The 23,432-nt window shown below is 42.0% G+C and overlaps 1 protein-coding gene across 12 annotated transcripts in view; it reads left to right on the top strand.

Moving 5' to 3' along the window:
* Positions 1-23,432, top strand: part of APBB2 (amyloid beta precursor protein binding family B member 2) — a 193,092-nt gene that overhangs the window by 93,395 nt on the left and 76,265 nt on the right. The window lies entirely within an intron of this gene.

Genomic DNA, 23,432 nt, shown 5'->3' with positions numbered 1-23,432 from the left:
GTTACATGTCGGTCGTGCGTATTGTTGACAATACTGATTGTTACTTTAATGTGTAGGGTTTTTAAAAATCACAGCCAGAAATCCCTGCTGTGTGACACATAATGGATCTTCTGATGTTCTTTTTGATATGTAAAACTGTGCTGCGAAGAGAGAAACTTTTCATGAAAAGTCACCTCTTTGCATGCAAAATGAAAATGTTTTCGATTTACTAAAATGGCTGTTTGAGTTAATATTATTTCTCAGGATACTTGATATAATATGTGTGACATCACTGATAACATTTTCTGGATAAACGATCAATAGGAGGTATTGAGATAACTTAATGCTGAGCTTGTTGGCTCCTTCTGCCTTTGTAGTTGCCCCAGGTTTAGCAGTGAGAAACTGTGGGTAGAAAATTTATATTCACTGAAAACTAAATTAGAGTCATTCCAAGTAGTCTAATTAAATACAGGTGGCCTAAGATGCTAAAAGCTAGCATACGTTTTCTTTCTTTTTTAATAATCTGTTTAAAATTTTCTTCCCACATGTGTATTGCCACTCTATGGTGTATAACCTGTTTCAGCACTCAGGAAGGGGGAATTTCTAAGCTGTTTTGAGGTGTTGGCAATTTTGCTTATTTAAATAATCAAGTGTTAGCTGAGCTGTGGTTTGCAATATGGAAATAAAGGGGAACTTTCGCCTGCTGAGTATGGGGGTTTCCTAATTAAAAAAAAAAAAAATCAATTGATAAAGCCCCCAGAGTTCACCACTCTTCTAAGCAGGATAAAGGGCTTTTTAAAATTCTATGCTACCTTCACCATACGAACAACCAATGTATTAGAAACAGACAGTTATAGAAAAGCAGATGTCCAGATATCTGACTTCAGTCTCTGAGAAAAGAGTTAAAAATAAACAGGAAGCCCTAGAAAACTTCAAAATTGCCTTTCAAGATCAAAGTGGTAGAGGTGTTTCTTTCTCATCCCCATGGTTATTGTCAGGGAGCACTAAGAAGGACATAGGACCTGTCATACTGGACTAGATCACTGGTTTTAAGATGCCCGTATACATAAGTATTCGTGGACTGTAAAAACATCCAACTACTGCAACTTGTAGCTTACATCCATCTTTTAGTATGATCAGCTCTCTTGAATTTACCTCCACTCTGATGAAATTGTTTCACTAAGTGTTTCTCTTTCTTTCCAAAGTGGACTATTAATTGATATAACAGAAGAGAGCTAAGAAATAAAATGTCAGGTTGCCATGGGTGCCAGGACGGCTTTTGGACGTGATGAAATGGGCCAGTTTCTGAGGCTCCCCTGCAGCTCCCTCTGGGAGGCTGAAAAGGGGGGTGCAAAAAGCCATGCTGCTGGTGCAGAAAAAAGCAGAAATCCCAACTGGTGCAAATATCTCCAGACTGACTTGTTCGAGGGAATATTTTCTAGTTGGTCTCAGGGGCTCCAGCCTTTTAGATCTGAGTAATGTGCCATCCCTAGGCAAGTATAAAAGAAGCCCTTAGGGAGCGCTAGCGACCTGGGCGTGGTACGGCAGCAAGGGCATGGCGTGGCAGTTGGCACGGAAGGGTGTGCCTGGAGGGCGCTGAAGCTCTGCCAGCTCAACCACAGGGCAGTGGTATCCACCTGGCAGAAAGCCATGGCCTCTGAGCTCTGCACCTGCCACGCCTGATGCAGCTTCCCAGACAGCTCCAAGGGGAGCACACTGCCACCCAGGTGTCTGGCTGCAGGGTGTGCCCTGCTCTTACACCTGTACCGGAGGGCAGCAGTGAGCACTCACGTGGGAGCTGCGCCCGGGGAGAGAGAGGAAGGCCTCTGCTTAGTGACAGAGCTCCGGGAGGAGGTGAGTAGGTTGAGGAGTATCAGGGAGTCTGAGAGTGAGTTTGGCTACTGGAATCACACCCTAGCTCCCCTGAGTCAGGCCCAACAAGCCAACAGGACACATGATGCAGAGGATTCCCTATCTTCTCTCTGCCTGGCTGAACACAGTGACTTAAGGGGTAGGGGACAACGGCGATAAGTTCCTGCTGGGTGCAGCAATGGATGGCTATAAACTCTTCAGGAGGGATAGGCAGGGAAGGAGAGGCAGTGGGGTAGCCCTGTACGTTGGGGAGTATTTTGGTTGTCTAGAGCTTAATGATGGTGATGATAGGGTTGAGCAGTTATGGGTAAGAATCAGAGGGAAGTCCAGTAAGGCAGATATCACAGTGGGGGTCTGTTATAGACCACCCAACTGGATGAAGAGGCAGATGAAATATTCTATAAGCAGCTGGGAGAAGTCTTAAAATCGCTATCCTTTGTTCTCATGGGGGACTTCAATTTACCAGACGTCTGCTGGAAATACAATACAGCAGAGAGAAACCGGTCTAGGAGGTTCCTGGAGTGTGTGGATGATAACTTCCTGACACAGCTGGTGAGGGAGCCAGCTAGGGAAGGTGACCTGCTGGACCTGTTGTTTGCAAACAGAGGACTTGTGGGTCCTGTCATGGTTGGAGGCTGTCTTGGACATAGTGATCATGAAATAGACTTTTCGCTTCTTGGAGAAGTAAGGAGTAGGCAAGAAGAAGAAACCTCAGAAAGCAAGCATTGGTGGTCTCTCGGCTCTCTCGTGATTGTCTCATCTGGTTTTAAATGTCCCTTCAGTGGAGGTGTTGCCCCAACCTGCTCAGGCCACCTGCCCCAGAAGCATGTGGGGCATGCAGTAGACCTTTCCCATCTTTTTAGTGCAGTCTTCCATTCCTTGTACCTCTGTGCCAGCAGGGGTGAAGGGAAGCCCTCCTGACTGGGCGTTGTGCAGTAAGCCCTGGCGGGTGTCCATCCTGGAGGTCAGATCTTGGGCATGGCCAGGGCTCCTCACTGCCATTGCATCTGGGTGGGAGGAGAGCATCGCCTAGGGTCTTCATGGCTTGGTGCTCTCCAACCCTTGCATTTATGCTCCAATAATGTATGTTAGGGACCAAAGGGAGAAAGGCATCTGGGAGAAGAATCTGCAAAAATAGACAGTTTTAGTCATACGGCTTCTGGCAAGGGGAATGAAGAGTTCTGAGAACAGGATAATTATTCATGTTCAATCCAGAGATTCTGTTTAGCAATTTAATACACATAGGAATATGATAGAAATACTATTTTACTGAGGGGACACTGTTGACAATGACAATATACTACTTCCCGGGCTTCTAAATTGTTTTATTGTCATCTTCCACCTGTTAACACAATTTGTTATTCAAATCCTGGAAAAATTAATACTGTTTTGTGTTGGTTTTCTCTTTTGTTCTCTTGTGGTTTTTTTGGAGGTATGTAATTCAATGGCACTGAAAAATTTACCTTTAAGCTTAATTGTTTGCACTGGGGATGCGTCACTGTTTAGACAAAATTATCCTGAACTCTTCTTAGGGTAGGATACTTTTATTTGTGGTCTAGTGAAAAGGTGTTTCCAAGGGACTTGACCTTCTGATTGAGGAGGCAAAAATAAGTCAACCCAATTTAAAGGTGCAAAACAACTGGCTGGCTATTAAACAGATGTTAACGTTGTTGACTAGTAATGTTCTTAAACAAATGTAACAGTCCATTAATAACAGGGGCACCGAACACCACAAGCACTGTATAGTATAAGAATTGTGTTTTGAGGAAACTCTTCTTTCTTCTTCAAAGAAATTATATCTGCTTCTTGACAAGAACTGCATTGACTTAAACTTTCAGAGATTTCTTTATTAAGGACTTTTACCTTTCCTCCACTGGCCTCAGGACTGACTGCACCGATCCAGCTGACTCTGCTGTCATTCCGAGAGCATGTTGTGTGTTACCGAAGGCCAGCTCCAGATGTCTTTAGAACTGCAGATAGCAGAGCTGGTTTTAAATCATGGTGAATGCTTCTTCCTCTTCTCTCCAGCAAATTTCCTTATTCTAGTTTTCAAAGCAAATGCGTCTTGTGTAATTACACCCTCTACCTATTCTTTGTCTCTATGTATTCACCAGTTTCACCTACTTTTTATAAGTCAGTGTACTGTGAACAGCAGGAGTCAAGTGGACACCGCAGAGCCCAAACCTAGGGGAGGATGAGGATGATGTTAGTGCCATTTTCAGTTTGGCTTTTTTTTTTTAATGAAGAAGCTCACCAGAAAGTGTATAGAAGGTAGGGATGTTTCTTAAACTTCCTCTCACCTGAAGAACAGTTTCAGTGGAAAGTTATCCTTCCTTAGTAAAGTGCAGCTCTCTATGTAAAAAATCTTTAATGATGAATCAGGGAAATGTCTGGGAGAAGTAAGGAATTCTGAAATCTGTTTGTGTCAAAACCAAGAAAAATACTGGAGTTTGCTTTTGCTTCCTTTTTTTTCTTAATTTGAACAAACCCCTTTCCTTCCAGATCAGTTAATAGCCCTGTAATTAGGAAGGTCCCTGAGATGTGGGGCACTTGGTGCTAGAGAGCTGCAAGTTTTCCTGCCCTCCTTGCTCTCTTCCAAGCTGTTGCAGACTGCGCAGAGGCAGAAGCCTCCTCTGGCTCCCCAGCCTCTCAGCCCTTGGCTCGCAGAGTGTTTTGTTTCTCCTTGCTCAAAAATGTTCTTCAAGGGGATATCAAAAGTACAAGCATCCTCTTTTCCAGGGAGTGCTGCCGCTGTATGTGCCTGCTGTGTAGCAAATGCCTCTCTGCTGCTGGTCTCTGTGCAAATCCAGGAGGGCAGTTTAATAGCTGGTTACAAATAAATGAGTTCAACCCAGTGCAGAAATGACAGCAATGAGACTGGCCCTTGGGAATCAGGAGTGTCACTCCTGTAAATAGACCATAGTATTCTGAAATAACAGTATGACTGGATAGAATAGCCCTCTAATACAATAAAAATTACAGCAAATCATGAACGAGTCAGGAAGATTTATACCAATGGTCAAGTTCTGCCTCTGATTTTAACCAGCATCTTTGACAAAATTAAAATGGATGTCCTCTTAAAAGCATAATTTTTCCCTTGCAGTACCTATCTGATATAGACAACAAGTATGTTATTTACTTCAGAACATGTTTTCTGTGTTCCAGAGTGTGGAAAAAGTTTTATGGTAGTAGAAATACATTCAAATACACTGTGGATAAATACATTCTTTCTCTAGTATTATAGGACTTGTATTATCATCTGTACGATTGTAGGGGTCTAGGTAAACACCCAATTTTCAGATTTTTGGGGATAAGAGGCTCTAGTTCACACCCACTGTGCATCCTAATGGCCTGTCAACTTTTAGTATTGAGCTGGGTTTTTTCAATCCTGCATGTTGCAGATAACCACGTACAAAGAACAGTGCATGTTTTATAGTCTCAGACATGACAGTTTGCTGACTGCTTATGAAATAGGGAATGTGACTATTGCTGTATATCCGCAGTGTTTGTGTAGGTAACATTCTGTATGTGGAGTAACTAACTGCATGTGTATCTTCCTTTTAGCTATGCCTCTAAAATGATTTTAGGGAAGAAAAAGGAACCAGTTTAAAAAAAAATAAAACCTGAAAGGCCACACAGTTATAGTGTCCACAGTGATGACCAGTTTTCAGGGTCTACAGGTAGAAGGCCATAAAATAAATTGAACTTGATAGTAAATTGAACTTGAAAGATGACTCTCTTGAGTACACACTGTTGCTATCCATTGCACAGGGAGGCCACGTGCTGTATTTGGGCAGCCAGGCCAGTTTTACCCTGTGGTTCTCAGTGGAGCTACCTAAATCTTTATCTTGAGTGCTTGGTAAGCGCTCTGACTTGAAACCCAAAGTTACCGTGGTAAAGAGGGGTGATCATCATCCTTTTGAATTAGGATGGTTAATAAAAATAGGTATGTAAAAGTGAATTAGCTTGCTTAAATTTAGGAATGGGAGGATAGATGTTTTATACGGTAGTGATTAGCATGCTCTCCCAAACTCTGCTTGCAATTACCGGAATTTGTAACCACAGAAGAGGCCTTCCAGGATGCGTTGTATGGTAACAGTTGCAGTTTCATACTTACTGTTTACTAAAAAGATGAAGAACAATTCTTTATTTCATCAGAGCCATTAATTTTCCTCCTCAGGGAGGGCTTGATCCAATTACCTGCCTGGTGTCTCTTGAGGTGCCTGGTGGTTCCCAAGCATTCTGCAGACAGGAGGCAAGAACCAGGACATTTGTTCTGGAGCAGCAACCACAGGCTAAGTGGGATGCGCATCAAGTAACACTCACAAATGAATTGTTGCAGGCTCTGTCCAGCTGGTTATCTACCCTGCAGTGCAGAAATGAAATTTCTTCCTTTTCTGGGTCTGTCTTTGTTTTAAAAATCACTCTCTGTATTGGGTTTGCGTGGCAAGGTTTTGGTAGCAGGGGGGCTGCAGGGTGGCTTCTGTGAGAAGCTCCTAGAAGCTTCCCTTGTGTCTGATAGACCCAGTGCCAGCCGGCTCCAGGACGGACCAACTGCTGGCCAGGGCTGAGCCCATCAGCGATGGTGGTAGCGCCTCTGGGATAACATATTTAAGGGGCAGGGAGGGAGGGGAACCAAAGGCAACTTCAGCCAGAGAGAGAAGTGAGGACATACGAGAGAGACAACCCTGCAGACGCCAAAGTCAGTGAAGAAGGAGCGGAAGGAGGTGCTTCAGGTGCCAGAGCGGAGATTCCCCTGCAGCCCGTGGTGAAGACCATGGTGAGGCAGGCTGTGCCCCTGCAGCCTGTGGAGGTTAACGGTGGAGCAGATGTCCACCTGCAGCCCGTGGAGGGCCCCACACTGGAGCAGGTGGCTGTGCCTGAAGGAGGCTGTGACCCCATGGGAAGCCCACGCTGTAGCAGGCTCCTGGCAGGACCTGTGGACCATGGAGAGAGAGGAGCCCATGCTGGAGCAGATTTGCTGGCAGGACTTGTGACCCTGTGGGGGACCCACACTGGACAGGGGAAGAGTGTGAGTTCTCCTCAAGAAGGAAGGAGTGGCAGAGACAACATGTGATGAACTGAGCTGCGCTGCTGGGGAGGAGGAGGTAGAGAAAATCAGGAGTAAAGTTAAGCCCAGGAAGAAGGGAAAGGTGGAAGGGAAGGTGTTCTTAAGGTTTAGTGTTACTTTTCATTATCCTACTGTGATGTGATTGGTAATAAATTAAACTGATTTCCCCAAGTTGATGCTGCTTTGCCCATGATGGTAACTGGAGAGTGATCTCCCTGTCCTTATCTCAACCCCACAAGCCTTTTGTTATACTTTCCTCATCCAGCTGAGGAGGGTAGTGATAGAGCAGTTTTGGTGGGAATTTGATGTCCAGCCAGGGTCAACCCACCACACACTTCTTGGTTAATCTGCTGTATTGTGCCTGAAGGGTCTAGGATGCCTTGTCATATTCTTTCCAAACACAGCTCTATCCGAGTGTGACATCTCTCCCTGGGTGCTCTGGGGCCAGGGGAAATTGAGTTCAAAGACAGTTACTGTCTAGTGGCTGTGCTTTGACTACCAAAGCATTGTGGTGCCTACCTCAGTGCTTTGGCTAAATTAGTGTCAAATGTGGCCCTGTCCTAACTGATGTAGCTTCATTAATTTTGATGTTATTCCAGCTGAAATTCTGGCTGCTCAATGTGAGTTTAACAAGCTGGCTTATTTTGCCCTTGATATTTCATTTCTTGTTTGGTGTTTGTCTTTTCAGAGACACTTTCCTTGCTAGTGTAGTAAAGTATATAATTCCTAATCTGGACAAAAATCAGAGTGCTGCTTTGTATAAGTGCGGTGCTATGATTTCAAGTGTTTTAAAAATTAATATTTTTTACTCAGCAAACTGTAGTTGTGGGGTAAACAAATGCCTGTAGGCCTGGCTGCTGGAACATGTAGAATACTGGCAGGGGAAAGTGAAAGGTGACAACGGGGAATAGAGGTTGTGGTGAGACAACACAGGAAAGTGAATGCCAGTGTCGTACTACTGCCTGGGTGGAAGCTATGGAGTAGTTCACAAGATCTTCAGAGCACTGCAAGTTTCCCCCAGTTCCAAAGTGTAGTTTACATTGATGTGTAATGTTAAGAGATAGTGGGAAGTGCATTTTCTACAGGGCTCATTCTGTGTGTCTTCTGAGCATCTGTAGGGAAAACTCGAGTTTCAGAAGTGGTGAACAGCTTTATTATGTCTGGTACTTAACTTGACAAACTATTTTTGGAAGCTTTCCAAGCTTCTATTGTTTCAGGGTTGGACAGGTGTAATTCTCGATCCTGCATGTCCTCTCTGAGGTTGAATGCACCTTCTATGCCTAGGACTGTATGTCTCCACAGGTCTCTCCTGAGACCATGGGAAGAGTTCAGGTCCAGTCAGACACATGACCAGGCAATGAGGAAGGGAAAACAAACCACAGGAGAGAAACCAGAGAAGGTAATGAGGAAAAGTCAGGACTCTGATAGCTCTTTCAGAGGGATGGTAAGGCAGAAAGTTGCACAGAAAAGCCACCATCAACTAGTATCAGACTAACCACCCCTCCTTAAAAAAAAAAAAAGTTCCCAGTTCATAAAGCTGTGTAAGTAATAACAAATTACGACCAAAATCGATCCAGTAAACCTCTGCCTCAGCACTTCTGAATGCTGCATAGAGCTCAGGCCAAACTTCAGTCTACCTGATTGATGCTTTGAAATGGGTATAGAAATCTCTGGGGAAGGGAAAGAAAAAACAGTGTTACCTTTAGGAGGACTTTCAACCTGTGGCCCCCTGTTCATCAAGGCAAGCTGTGAACATGGGTATATCCTGCTAGGTGGCCTCTGTGTGCTCAGAGCTCTTGGCAGCCTGGTTGGGTGCTTGTTTGTCATCTTCTGTGCTCCTTAGCTGCAGGAGGTGTGATTGAGAAATCGCATTGCCGCTCAGCAGGATGTGTCTCCAGTCTTTACAGTGGCCCCATAGCTTTTGGAAGATCTCGCAGTTGCTGGGGTAGCAGCGATTCATCTAGGTGTACAACACTGGGGATGGCTGGTACAGTTCTGGGAGTTTCCTGCTCAAAAGTAATTCCTGCCTTTTTGCAGCTAAATCCCCTGCAGGGTAGAAACGCAAAGCCTGGGCTGCTGCGGTTGTTTCTCTGAGCGTCTGCAGAGATAACCAGTGTTGGGCCTCAGTAGCAGTGGTGAGCTTGTATCACCGCTACTCTGAGCAGAGGAGAAAGCTGATGGGGAAACAAGAAGAGTTGTGGGGTGGGGAGGAAGGTTGGAGGGGTTGCAAGATGGGAGTGTGACCTGGAGGCTTGTTGAGAGGAGGGACCCACTGGAGGGGGGAGCAAAAGGAGGGTAACTGCAGCTGTGGAGATAAATGAGAACTTGGCACAAACTGGGGGGAAGCTGAAATATTCAGGAGCTGGAAATAAGCAGGGGTGTTCATAGTAGCTTCGACAAGTGGGACTAGCACAAAGACAGTGGCAATAAATAGCATGGACTAAGATTGAGAGTAAAGCAGCAGAGGTGAGTATTGGGGAATTTGCATGTGCTTGAGGCTGGGATGTTACTTCACAGTTGTTCTGAAAACTTAAGCAGGCAAAAACAAGGGAGCTCTGGGTCAAAGTTTAATACTGAAGTATTGGTAAGAGAAAATAAAATCCTAGCTCAGGACTGGATTCAGACCCTGGTAGGAGGAGATACCTGTGCTGTGAATGACAAAGACCTAAATTCCCCATGAGTTCCTGCCCTGGTATATTTGAACTTGTAGGTATTTCCTTTAATCTCCAAGTTAGTGGCTCCTTTAGACCCCAGTCTCTCGCTGCACTGGTTCCTCATGTGCTGAACTCTCACTCAAGTCAGCTTTAGCTGACTGAAATTTAATTCAGCTTTAATTAGTGACATGGGATTGGCTGAATTGAGGGCGTAGGTCCCTTGAGTGACAATTGTGCTATTGCAAGCTGTGGTATTAAACACACAGAAACCTATAGCATGTACCACTGAGATGTGAACTAGATGGTGCCACACGCTGTCTTGGGTTTGTTGCTGCTGCATCAAGGGAAGGTGGACAGATTCAGGGCAGTACCAAGCCATCTCCGTGGGCCAGGAGAGGTCTTGTAAGATGGGACTTGGCATGCTGCAGAGACCTTGCTCTGAACTCAGTCCTTGCTTGAGTGTGGATGCATGGTCCCTGCCTAAAGGGACATGAAGCCTTTTTTAAGCAATCCCATGAAAGCACATATATTTGCCATTAAGGCTCAATTGCTTCATTTTGAGATGCATGGAGCCCCTGGGTACTCAGCATTAGGCTGTAAGTGTCCAATATCAGGATGCTACAGAGCTCAAGATAATGACATTAAGTGGGTTTCTTGTAGCGTCTGAGATGTGGATTTCTAAAGCCTAGTAGTGCATGCCCTTCGGTTTGCACAGTAGATTTATCCATGATACTTCAGAGGTGAGAAATCCTTGGGGGAAAAAGGGGAGGACAACCCTGAATCTGAAGCATATATTTTTGCTCCCTGCTTATAGTGTCTCTGGGGCATTTTTATCCATTTTTATGTGGCGTTGTGTTACAGGGATTGTTTTTAACCACCATTTATGTTGATCACTTCATATGTACATCATTTGATACACTGGACTAATTTATTACCTAATATGATTTTCAAGCAAAAGCCTTTAAGTAGTTGCTCTTGGAACTATTCATGAAACTGTTCCTTAATGAAACTATTTTTTTCCTAACCAGTGACATAATTTAATATTAACTAAATTAATTTTTCATATTATTTTGTTTTTAATTGCTTTTCAGCTGAGATTCTGCAGGGCTAAATTTTAAATATGAAGCACTTGTTCAGTTATTCACTCAGAGAGATAGTTTCAGTGCACTGAGAGATAGGTATAGTCACACTGACATAATACTCAGAGTTGTAACTGTAAAGCACATTTCTTGTTTGCACATAACTGATAAAATACTCTAAATCTAAGGTTATGGCTTCTTTTACTTTTTAGAAGTGGATTTTTGGCTCTTTCCTGAACCTGAGAAGTTTTCAGTAAGGATCAAATAAGTCCATCCCTCCCCCTTTTCTCAAAGTGAAAGCCAAAATGCACAACTCTGGTCAATTTAATGTTTAAACTAGAATACATTCCCGTTCAGAATTTAATTTAATTTTACTTCTACTCTGCAAGAGAGAGTCAGTTACCTTGGTCATTTTGGCTGACATGATTCTTGGCTTTGCTTAAATTATTGATTATAGCAAGGGGGAGGGACTTTGCAATGAGAACAGTGCTCTTGCTAATAGAAGCTTTTCATTAAATCAATTTCTACCATTGCTGCAGTGCACCTTCAGGGAGTCGGAGGTTAGGAGCCTTAAGAATAATTTTGTCTTCAAAGAGTGGATCTTTGTTATACGTTTTTCTAAGCCTTTTCTTTTCATGTTTATACAGGCAGCTGAGGAGAAAAAAACAACATAAATGTATGTCCAGGGGTTGATTTGCAGGGTGAGGAGCTGTTCTGGTCCAAAGTCGAGCTGATTAAATCTTGATGTGATTGATATCTAAAGGCTCGTGGGCTGAAAGTACTGTTTCAAAAGCTTGTCTCCTGAGCAGAGTCAGTCAGAAAATACATCAATGTCTTGCAAGCTGGAATCAATTCAGTAGAGAATGCACTGTATGCACATGCTGCTGTAATTCCTGTATAGCCATCCCTCTCATTTTTTCCTGGCTTATTAGAAAATGCAGTCATTTATACGGTCAACATGTGGCGTTTCCTCTGTTACATCTACCGGCAGTTGAATAGGGGTGGCTTTTCTTTTCTCCCACCCAAAGAACCATTCCTTGTTAGACTAATTAAGCAAGTGTCTGTTTAAACATAGCAGTGTATTTTCCCATGTTTGAGTTGGAGATGCTACACAGAAGGAGAATATGAAGCTGTTGGGACATGTATATAGCAAACTTAAAGGATGCTGGTAGCAGATCAGTACACGTTGAACCATACGGGAGCATCTAGTAACTGTAAGTAACACTTCTTTTCTGTTTTACCTTTTTGTAGCTCTGGTTCACAGTGTTACTTAGCACTGGATATTGAATACAATTCTTTTATCTGTTAACAAAAATTCTGCTCAGTGAAAGATCAGCTGGTATCTGACAGCTGAAGTTGCAGAGTGCATGGTGTGCACGTAATACTGTAAAGGTATCTTTCTGAATGCTCATTGTTTCAGTAGTGAATTGACAAGTGATGTTTCAGGCTTGTGATCCATAGAGCTTGAAGGTTTTTACATGGGTTTAAAATACATTATGAACTGGACCTCTAGTTTCTCCTTCACACGTCACAAATTCTTCCTCTGGGACTGCTTTATTTTCCTTGCAGTCAAAGGGAAGAAAAAAGTCTGTCTAAATAATGTAAGAGCAGTACCACTAGTCATTCCGTAAAGTTCAAGGTAAAGCAACTTTTGAAACACTGAGTGAGGTTTTCGGGATTAGAAATATGAGGCTATTTATAGCCAACATTTGACTGGGATCTATCAAAGAATGTTGACTAATATCTTGGACATTTTTTTTGTTCATGTTGCTAGCCCTAAATCAATCAATTTGGCCAGGTCAGAAAAGTAATCTTTTGTCAGAAAGCTGGTTCACACAAAATCTTTACACAACTTATTGTCATTTGTGTGGAATTTTAATTTAATAGCATAACTGTTTTGGCTCCTTACAAAATCAAACTAGTACTAAGAAGTAGTGACCTATTTGGCTTTTGTAAAATTATTTGAAATTTAGCCCATTTTTTTTCTTTTTTAGGCAAGCCAACATAGTTTGTTGCACTCTGTAGCTGTAGCAGACTTTCAAGATAACATTTAGGTTTAAACTCGAGTTGCCTTATTTTCTTTTGTGCTTAACTAAACCAGAATAATGAGTCCACTTTTTGCCACTGGAGCCTGTCAGCAGATCAACTAAGGAACTTTGAAGTCTCCTGACTACGTTGATTTCCCATAGTTAATTGTGCTGAAACATAACCACAACTTTTTTAACAGATCTAAAAAGTAGGAAGAAGACATAAAAAACATTTAGAGATTTCAGGGCTAAGCTTCCACTGGCATAGAATAGGAAGTTTATTTAATTTTTCATACAGGATTGGTTTTCTCCACTAAAATGTGTGTGTTGGGCTTTAAAATCATGTTGCCTATGTGTATTCAGGATATGTATAGGAAGCAAGGCCCTTATGCAACTATCAAAACGAATGTGTGATCATTAACAGAAGATCCATTTTTCTATATTTCTCTTGATACCATCTCATAGTTGAATTCTCACTTTCATAACTAGGCTCCAGATTTTTGTTGTTTAAATATACCAAGCGTGCTTCTTTATGGGAAGCTCCTCTTTCCTAAGATTATCTAATCGTACAATTACTTTACAGGGAAAACGCAGTTTCTTAAAATAAGCTGCTTTGGGAGTAGGGTGACATGGAAGTTGCCCCATTCGCTGTTCTTCCTAGTGGCTTCTGTCCACACCCACTTTGTTTTTAGTTTCAAGGAGCTGGTCCGGGAAACAGTGGTGCATGATACAGAGTGCTTAACACTTCCCAGGTGAAACTTTCCTTTTTTGGGTGGTCAGGTGTATCTAACTTGAGAGAAACTGTTGTTAACCTGGGACAAGCTTTAGCTGTCCCAGTGTAAAATCAATTGAGCAGTGACTGAGGAAGAGTTGTGGTTTTCCAGGAAAGCTGCAGAGGGGTGGATTGTCTCTCGGGTCTCTTTGCCAGAAGTGGGTATGCATGCTATCTACATGTTTGACCAATGTTTCAGGTTCACTGCTTCCAATATTTGCTACCGTCCGTGCAATAACTATTTGACAGTATTTTAAAAAAACCCAAACCAAAACAAAAAAACCCACACTGCACACTACACCTACTACACTACACCTACACACTACACTACTGCACACTACACCTGAAATACTCTAGTAATAGTAATTCCTGGTTGTATTTTTTTAACCTTTCTTTTTATGTATTCAGGTAGACACCAGAAGCTTTTACTGTAGGTGAGGGAATATATCTAACATTTGCACAGGAGAACTCTTGTGTTTTTCTGTGCTAAACCAACCCATCTGCAGACAGGGCAAGTGGACAGACTGAGCACTGGAAGCAGAAAGGCTCTTGCGAAGGGAGGGGAGGGAGTTTTCAGATGTTGCACTTATTCTTAACACATTTATTTTACAACCTCTCTTTAATTACACAAGAATGCTTATAGATATTATGAATTTATAAAGGCTATGGTACTGATAAATAAGAATGAATGCTTCAATTTAAACACACACAAAAAAGCCAATTAAATACTAAATGAAAACAAAGTTATAAATTTTCATTGAAACAAATACACCTTGTCCCCAAATGGGAGTCTAAAACGAGTGTGTCTTCAAAAGCAAGAATCGCTTTTAGGTCGTTGTTTATCTTTTAGGCTTAAGCTTTTGTTCTAATTTTATTTTTTAAGGTTTTTTTGGAGGGGGAGACATGGGAGATTCTGTGGGTTGTAGTGAGAGGTTTTTTTGTGGGTGTGGTTTTTGTGTGTTTTTTTTTTTTTTTAAAAGGACAAACTCATGATTCTAGGAGTTGGGGATTTAAAAAGTACCAGATATCACAAGATGCAATACAAAATTGTAAAAACTTCTCTCAAAAATGAAAACAAACGTAATGTCACAAGAGTAGTATTACATTTCTCTAGTGTTTTAAAAGTAAACTTTTTTGAAAGGAATGAGCCTTGCAGCTTGAATTCTGCAACGATGAACAAATCTACTACCTCATTTGGTAATACGCTAAAGGTCTTTTGGTGGGATGTGCTTTGTTGTTTTGACTTGCTGATGGGTAGGGTGGTGGTCGAAGTTTAGAAGAGAGAGAAAATTATCTTTGTCTTCTCCTTCTGGTAACATTACTGCAAAAGGGTCAGTGTAAAGGCTACCAGATCAGCTTATTTTGACTTAGTTATTTTTCTTTTGGTTTATCACTTTACAGATGCTATGTCAGGATTGTATGTTGTGCTGGCCACAGTCTTTTGTCTGGGCTAATTTTCAGAAGGTGGCAGGTTTCACTGAGAATTCATTATCAGTGGAGAAACAGTGAATTTCTAACTAGCATCTCTCGTCCAGTATGTTGCTGTCATCTGTCCTTTCTATTTCTGATTTTTTTTCTGGAATGTAAATACTATGAGAAGTAAGACTGTAAACATTTACGGACATCAGAGCCCTTTTGAACCATAATCATTGTCATATGTAAAATCCTGTAGTTTAAGCAGGGTTAATTACCTCTCGAGCAGTCAGCTCTGCAGTAAACACTAGATGAGATCTGCTTTTAGTTACTGCTCTTCATGGTAGTTCAAATATGTTCCCCTTTCCTTATTCATTAAGATATTTGAGCCTGACAGATGTATTTGCCTGTGAATAAATTTTTATCTATTAGATGGCTCTGTACTGTTCAGTATAAAGGTAGTGACAACTTCCTTTTAGATACATGTTAATATAAAATCGAAGGTGACAAATGTATAAGGATAATAATATTCAGTCCCATAAATCCTGCATTGCTGTTGACACATGAGGTTATTGTGTATCTCGGGGTAGGGGAAACTGTGTACCTTTGTACTTATGAGAACAAATATATTGTGGATTTTCCTTCTGGGAAAATATATGTATCCCCTAGAGAAAGCTTGGATATTATCAGTTTGAGGGTTTTCATATCAGATGCTTTTTAATCTGACCCACTGTAAATGTGGTTTCTTTTATCAAAGTCTCTCAATAATGTGGTTAATTCCACCATTTCCAATGCAAACTAATATACTGACTGGAAGCTAGAGCTCACTTTTACAGGAGTTAGAGGTTACAGTTCCATTTTGTACATCACCAGATAGTGACAGCTTGTAAGCTGTCAGTATCCAGCAGACCTTAGGCACATGTAGTTCTTTACGTGTCGCTTCTGACAGTGGTCAGTAGCAGAAACTCATGGGAGCAATAAAAAAAAAAACAGGGCTAACATGAAGCCTATTACATCTTTTTCACTTTCAGCAGTTGGTGGTTTAGGGCTTTCAGGCTTGGTATGTCATTCATATATTCTTCTTTGATTGCTCTTGATAGACTTTTCTACCATTAATTTATTTAATCATTTTTTGTCTTATTTTTATTTCTGGCATCCACAACATCCTGTGACCATGAGCTCCGTAATTTAATTACATGTCGTCTGAAAAAGTGCTTCCCTTTGTTATAAAATTGCTCTCCAGTAATTTCATTAGGTGCTCACTGCGTTTCTGCTATAGGAAGCAGTTAATAACAGTGAATGATCATTTGCTTTCCATCCTTGCCTTCTTCCCACCATGCACGATTTTACAGATTTCTGTGACATCTTTTCCTCTTCCCTGCCATTCCTTTTCCAGGCTTGAGTGTCCTACTACACTCATTGTCTCTGCCTGCAGAAGCAGTTTTATCTGTTTTCATCTTTTCTATTCTGCTATGTCAGTTTTTATAACAGGGCACGTGGAAGCGCATGCACTAGTCCTGTGATAGTTCAACTCTACAGTAAAACAGTAGGCATAAGGATCTTTGTCTTGATCTTTGTTTCTAACATACAAGTTTTTCAACTGCCAGTGAGTACCAAGCTGGCCTTGATTCTTCCAGAGTGGCAAAAGGTTATTAGCTGCCTGCCATTGTGTATGAGGATTTTAAGTAGCAGAATAGAAGAATAACAGTAAAGGAACTTTACGAAATAAATAAAAAGCAGGAGATGGACATCTGTGTGGTGAAGGAAGCTGAAAAGCGAAGGCTGTACATTAGAAAAACAGCTCTTGAAACCATGTGTTCTAATCCTGTAGGACTTATTTGCAGTCTTTTGGTTTTTTGCACAGCAACAAAGCTAAATATTAATCTAGAAAGGGAAAACTTCTCATCCTATGTAACTGCTTTATCTGCTTCCCAAGACCACCCACAGCCCTTTGGCATGTCCACAATTTGTGACGTTTTCACCAAAGATTAGCTATTGTTTTCAGCAGGGGGAAGGACTCTGCTGCTGCTCGTGCATCTCTTGTATTACCGATTGTGATAACTTGTGATGGCAGTCAGCCCTGTCTTTTCCATAGTGCTACCAGATCTTGGTGGCTTGTGGTACATTATACACTGGAGACCTTTTGGGTATTTCACTGTGCTTTGGCATTCTTACCAAGCAGGTGTTTGTTCTGAGGGAGATTCTAGCTCAGGTTTCACAATAAAGGAACCTTTTGAAGTTGTTATATTCTGGGCATATGCAGCTTTAAGGAGAGTTTGTCCTCAGGTTTTCAAAGTGAGTAGCTATTTTGCTAAAATACTTTGAATCAGAGGCAATGCTAATTGCAGGTTAAATTCTGTTGTGGTTCTGCAGGTTTGTGAAATTAATCCCTCCCTTTTTCTCTCTTAGATGCTTGTCCAGCACTCCAGGACTCCAGTTGTGTGTTAGGCTTGTTTCTGACTACTGTTGGCTAAGTTAGACTTACCAGGATGATCAGTGACACAGTTATTTTTCTGAATTTTCTTGTTAGTGGTTGTGTTAGAGATACTATCTCCTTAAACATAGATTTCTGTTCTTCAGTTATGTGTATAAATCAATGTCCTTGAAAAATAAATGCAATATTTTAGTGCTGGAGTGCCATGAAGTAGGTATGAAAATGAAAGTAATGATATTTCTGATGCTAGATGGATGCTTTCAATTATTAACAACTCTGAGTTTGCTTAATACCAAAAGATATCTGGGTGGTATGAATAAAGATATAATAGAAAGTTTATACCAATGTAGGGATGTGAAATACTTAAATAAACTTCTGGGCTACAACAGCCCCCCATGCGCTTGTCAGCCTGCTTCCTTCTCCCATGGCGGGGAGTGAAGTACACCCAGCTCCCCTGATGCTTACATCTGCTATCAGAAGCCCCTGTTCATAAAGCCTTCCTGTTGTAGATGCTGTATGTTGTGATTCATATACGGCTATATGCATTGTGCAGAAGACTTAGTTCACCTGAAGCAAGATTACTTTTGAAAAGGTTAAAGTTTTGTTTGTTTTTAAGAAGTCTCAAAGCTTGAAAGGTGGGAAGTGGAGCTGAGTTCACATCTTACAAGGCCTGAACACGGCCTTTAGCTGCCTGATACGCCTAAGCTTCTCCCTTAACAACTTTCTTTGCAGGCAAACTGTAGGCCCTGAGGGCCAATGCATTGCTTCCTATGCTTGTGCAATATTTCATGCTTGTGCGCCTCTAATGGTAAAAGAGAGGATTTTCCCCATAATAACTTCTCCCTTCCCTTCAGTACTGTACCAATGTGAAATTCATTTGGAGGTGGGAAAACATTAGGTCATCATTTTCTGTGTTAGGAAAAAAAGGAGCCTTCAGTTTGTTGTCCAATGTATGTTTGACTACAGCTTTAAAGTGGCAAACTAATCCATTATATAGATCGTTAAAAGTAACGTTCTGTTGTTTACTGATAGTACTAAACTGACTAAATTGCATAGGATGGGGTAGAATTACTTTTTTGCCACATCAGGAAGAGAGCCCCTTCATGTGGGACAGAAGGGGACTCTGGCACATGGATGCACCAGAGGATGGTGGCTAGTCTCTGTGCTCCTTGATCTTGTGGCTGGTGTTTGGGTGCAGGCAGCCTGCACAGATTCCTGGGAGTACGCAGAGCCTGGGCATGACTCCAGGCAAATTAGTTAATGCATCTCAGATGTCTCCTCCTACCTCTGCCCGGCTTTGTTTAAAAGAGGGCTTACACTCTCCTGCCTCATGAGGTTGGTGTGAAGATAAAGTTGATGTTTTCATGGCATCCTAGAGCATCTGCCGCACTGCACTGTGTGTGGAGCCGTGGACTGAGGGGTGAGCAGAACTTGCACCCGAGATGGGAAAAGGCAGTTCTTGCAGGTTTTGCTTTTTCTTGAAGCACAATATTTAATTTCAGAGAGTAAATCCATTGTAATTCAATTTTATGTTCTGTTTTCATTTGATCATTAAATTCAGAAAATGTTTTTTTCTGATGCATTTGCACAGTGCTATAAATGAATGTGTCAGAGAAGCAATTTTAGTCAAGCCACCATTTGAATTGTATATCTGTGCCACTGGCCAACTTCACTGCTTTTAATTAACCAATCATATGCACAAAACTCATTAATGACCATTTCTATAAAATTTTAGACTATATCAATATATTTATGCAGTATGTTCTCCAGAGAAGTACAGTCCGTCCTTTCTCTGCGTTGTTCTCCTGGAAGTCAGTAGGCTTCATCATATTTTAGATGAAGAAAATTATAATTTGTCTGGTACCTGACTTTTAATGCAAATTTCTTTTTTTCTGCAGTTCCTATTCTAAAGGGAGAAGAAAATAGTGTTTGGTAGTTCTTCCATGCTCTAGCTTACTGCTTCTGTCATTCAGATTAAAGAGACACTCACTAACATGACCAAATTTAAACTATTGAGGCTCTTTCTATTCCTCAGTTGAAACAAATCTGTTTGCAAGTGTGGAGCCCAAGCATGTTGCTGTCCTTTAGTATCAGGACTTGATGGCAAGTGTGTTGTAGCTAGGTAAGGGAATAAGATGTGTCCATCTGTGTCTGGTAGCGTGTGTCAAGTAGCACCAGCTACTAGAAGGTCTAAGGGAGATGGGACCCACTTGTGTCTACAGACAGCAAAGCAGAGTTACAGGTTGGGAGATACTGAACTCTAATGCTTGATGCTTGTAAAACAGAGTTTTACTTGGGAATAAAGCATTGTGGTGCAGCAGTTCCTGTGTGGAGAGTTGAGGCTGTTGAGGTGACTGTACTGTTGTATGCTATATATTGGTTAGGCGTCTCCTCCTGCTCTGCAGGCATCTTGAAGCCAGAAGGACAAGTGTGTTTAGTTGCTTTTTGCGTCAGTATTTATAGACTGAATCTTTCTGGTTTGTGTGATTGTGCCAGATTATATCTGTTTATTGCTTGAAATCGTTAACACCCTTCTGTGAACGGTTTGACACTAACATATTGATTTGCTTTGAGGGGATAGGAGAATCAGGCTCTACATTTTAGTAGAGAAATTCATAAATTCAGACCTTCCTCCAGACTGATTTTTTCCCTGTGTTTCTGCCAAATAGTTGGCTGCTGTTGCTGAGACAGATAAATTTTGTGAGGGTAAGGAAGTCTGGACATGTGCAAATTGCTTTTCCTGGGTGTGCTGTGCAGTGTGCCTAATAGTGTAATGATGCATGTGCAGGCTTTGCTATGTGAGTCCAGCAGTCCCTTGGCTGAGATGCCAGTTTAATTTTATTCTTTAGACCAGAGAAAAACCTCCTTTGAAAACAATACAAAGTAGTTAAACAGGGTGTGAACCCAGAACACAAGGTCCTGTGACTCAGTCCTTCTCTCTGTGGGGAAAGGCATGGGAAGAAGAGATTCTCATGCCAAAAAAAAAAAAAAAAAAAAAATCAGAGAAGCAGGTGCAGATTGCTGCTGGGCTGTTTTAGCCCTGAAAGTGAACTCACAAGACCACTTTGATTTGCTGATGAGGAAGAAGATACTGCTCTGGATGAATTATTCGTTGCTTAGAGTCCTGCACGGTGAGGAGGTCCCTTGGGGTGCAGTCTCACAATGTGCAGCCACCATAGATGTAGACTCAGTGTTAGATTAAGTAAAAGCTTTTGCCACCTAGTGGAAAGAATAGAGAACTAGCATTTCAAATAAGGAAGAAACCCACTGATAACTGGTCATATACAAAGTGTATATGGAGTAACTTACTTGCTAGAACATTATTTGAGGCTGTATTTCGTTTAAGCACAAAGTTGGTGAACAGGGCATTCATTTGGATGCTGCTCTCTTTTTGTCTGGGGCTCCTTTTCATTCCATCCCAGAGGGTACCTGCTTGCTTTTACCTGGATCCTGGGCTTGGCCAGTATGCTTTGAATGCTTCTGTGGTGGCTCACTCCCCCCACCACTGGGATGGGGAAGAAAATCAGAAGGGCAAAAGTGAGGAAAAACTCATAAATCAAGATAAAGACAGTTTAGTAAGTGAAGAAAAAAAATATAAAAACCCAAGTGATGCAAACACAATCACTGACCACCTTCTGCCAGCAGACTGATGCCCAGCCAGTTTCTGGCTGGGGGCAGAGTGAGAAACAGAGAAGGTCTTGGCTCTATGCAAGCACTGCTTAGCAATAGCTAAACTGCTGGTGTGTTTTCAATGCTTGTTTTGGTCACAAATGTAAAACACAGTTCCTTACAGGCTGCTGTGAAGAAAATTTAACTTCATCCCAACCAGACCCAGTACTGCCTCTTAGTTGGCGACCTCCCCTAATGTTCATCAGCCCCCTAATCAAGATATGGAGATCTCATCACACAGTAAAGTTTGTGCAAGAGCTATAGGGTATGCCTCCACTACAGCACTTACAGGTAGTGATTCATCAGCCTTTGCTCCAGCTGAGGTGGTCCTTCCTCTGTGTCCACCATTTCATGTCGCCACCACTGCTCCACCTGATTAAGCAGCCACCCTCCTTCAGGTGGGACAGGTCTCCCCAGAGCCTGGCGGCTTCTTGGTCTGCAGCTTCTGCCATGACAACCCCCTTGAGACAGTAGTTCAGGTCACCTCCAAGTCTTCCTTCCTTTGCTGGGCTCTGCTTGTTCTGTGGCTGGACGGTTTTGGTTGGTGAACAGGGTAGTCCTCTTGTTCTTAGCTATTTTTGGCCCATTTTCTAGGAAGGAACATGTGGACCTTTCCTCACGGTCTTCTTGTGGCACTTTTCCCTGCTGCTGTTGCTGTTAATATCAACTCCTGTAAATGCAAGCTGTGGTGCTGGTTTCTCACAGCTTCCCCTCTGGACCTCAGGTTGTATTGTCCCTGAGCAGACACCTCACAGAGCCCTGAAATTCTCCCACTTCAGCAGACGGGCAGCACCACCCTGGATACTTGTCCAGGGCTGTCATCAACGGTTCTTCTGAACTTCTCTCCTGGAGTCACTTGCGCTTGTTTTGTTTTTTTTTTATTGTGCTAGTACTTCGGTCCCTGTGTCAACAGCCTGGGGTTTGGTGATTGAAAGGGAGAAGAACCCATCCAAACAAGTGGGTTTAGTGGTGTGGGTTTTTTCCTGAATGTTGACAAATCTGCTTTCCTCTCTCTTCCTTAAGATTAGTCATCTCTGCTTGAATGCCTTGTATGCCTGTAGTAACTCATGATTTATACAGCAGGATGAAGATCACGTTACGTGAAAAAGATAGTACAGGCAATTCATCCCAAGCTTCCTTAGGATTTTTAAGAAGTCAGTCTTTTCTGAATATGGTTTATGTTACAGGTGATCAAAACGACAATTCATTTTGGCAAAGATTGTGCGTGGTTACGTGTATGCCTGTAAATCCCACATTTCAGCACTTTTCCTGAAACCTCTTTGAGAATCTTCTCACAAAATGCATGCGGCTGGTTCAGCAATTCGGCAAGGAGGACGATAGTGTTGTCATGACAACCAGTTGCATACTGTGAGAGGAGATGATGCCAAATGACCAGCTTATGGCTGTTTATCACTCCTTGTTGAGTAATGTTCCCCAAATTAAACAGGCTTGTCTGATTTATAATTACTTGTCCTAGTGGCTTGCAGTTTTGCTGCATTTGTTTCTGAGATAGCATTCATGCTTCTTGAAATGTCTCGCTCTTAGGTGAGACTACCTGCTGGCCATCATTGTTGTGAATTACGAGGGTAGGTGGTACCATTGATTATGCTGTACTGTATGCAAAGTGAGGAGAAAATTTGTCTTTGGGGTCTTTTTCTGTTAAACCTGAGCAACTTAAACTTGCACATTTAATCCACTACAGGAAATAAATGTGATAAAAACATTCAGGGCCCATGTTCTCTCTATTGTGCTATTTTATGGAGAGTGCTCCTTTATTTTTGTTTGCCATCAACATGTCTTCCCGTCCCGTCCAATGCCTGCCTTGATCTTCAGCGTGCATATGGGGTGGGGGAATACACTCCCTTTAAGATCAGATTGTGGATCTACTGAAGTGATTGGGATCTTCTCAAAAAGATTTAGTTTCTGTGATTTTCTTTTCCTTTGGTTTTGCTTTTCTTTAGGCCCAGAAAGCAGAAGGAAAACATTTTTATTTCAAGATTTTGGAAATTCAGTAGAGAAAGAAAAACCAGTTTCCTCCATGTCTTTCATTTTTAATAAAATGTTTTTATTCTCCTGTCTTCCTGGCTCCTTTCTTGTGCTTCCCCTTGTGGGCCCAGAAGGACAGCATCTGTAACATGCACGTGCCATTGTGGGCCAGCTCTTTCTTTATGCTTCATTCCAGCAATGAAGAAAGCCATCGGATTTGAAACTAATGGTTTCCTATTGCTGCCTGAACACTAGCACAACATGTTGTAAGATCCTGTTACTATCCCATTCTTAGCAATTCTTGGCATAGGAAACTTTGCTGCAGATCTCTTATTTACAAACAAGACACTTTGCAGTTTGAAATCCTTCATTTACATTGTGCGCCCACTGCTGGAATGTGAGCAGTGGGAGGGCCAGAGACTGACAAGTGGCTTTACAGATTTATTATTGGCCAGATTACTTTTCTAGATGTGGAA

This window comes from Phalacrocorax carbo, chromosome 4, assembly GCF_963921805.1.
Source record: "Phalacrocorax carbo chromosome 4, bPhaCar2.1, whole genome shotgun sequence".
Lineage (NCBI taxonomy): Eukaryota > Metazoa > Chordata > Aves > Suliformes > Phalacrocoracidae > Phalacrocorax > Phalacrocorax carbo.
The sequence above is the reverse complement of the archived record's forward strand: the minus strand, read 5'-3'. Positions and strand labels throughout refer to the sequence as shown.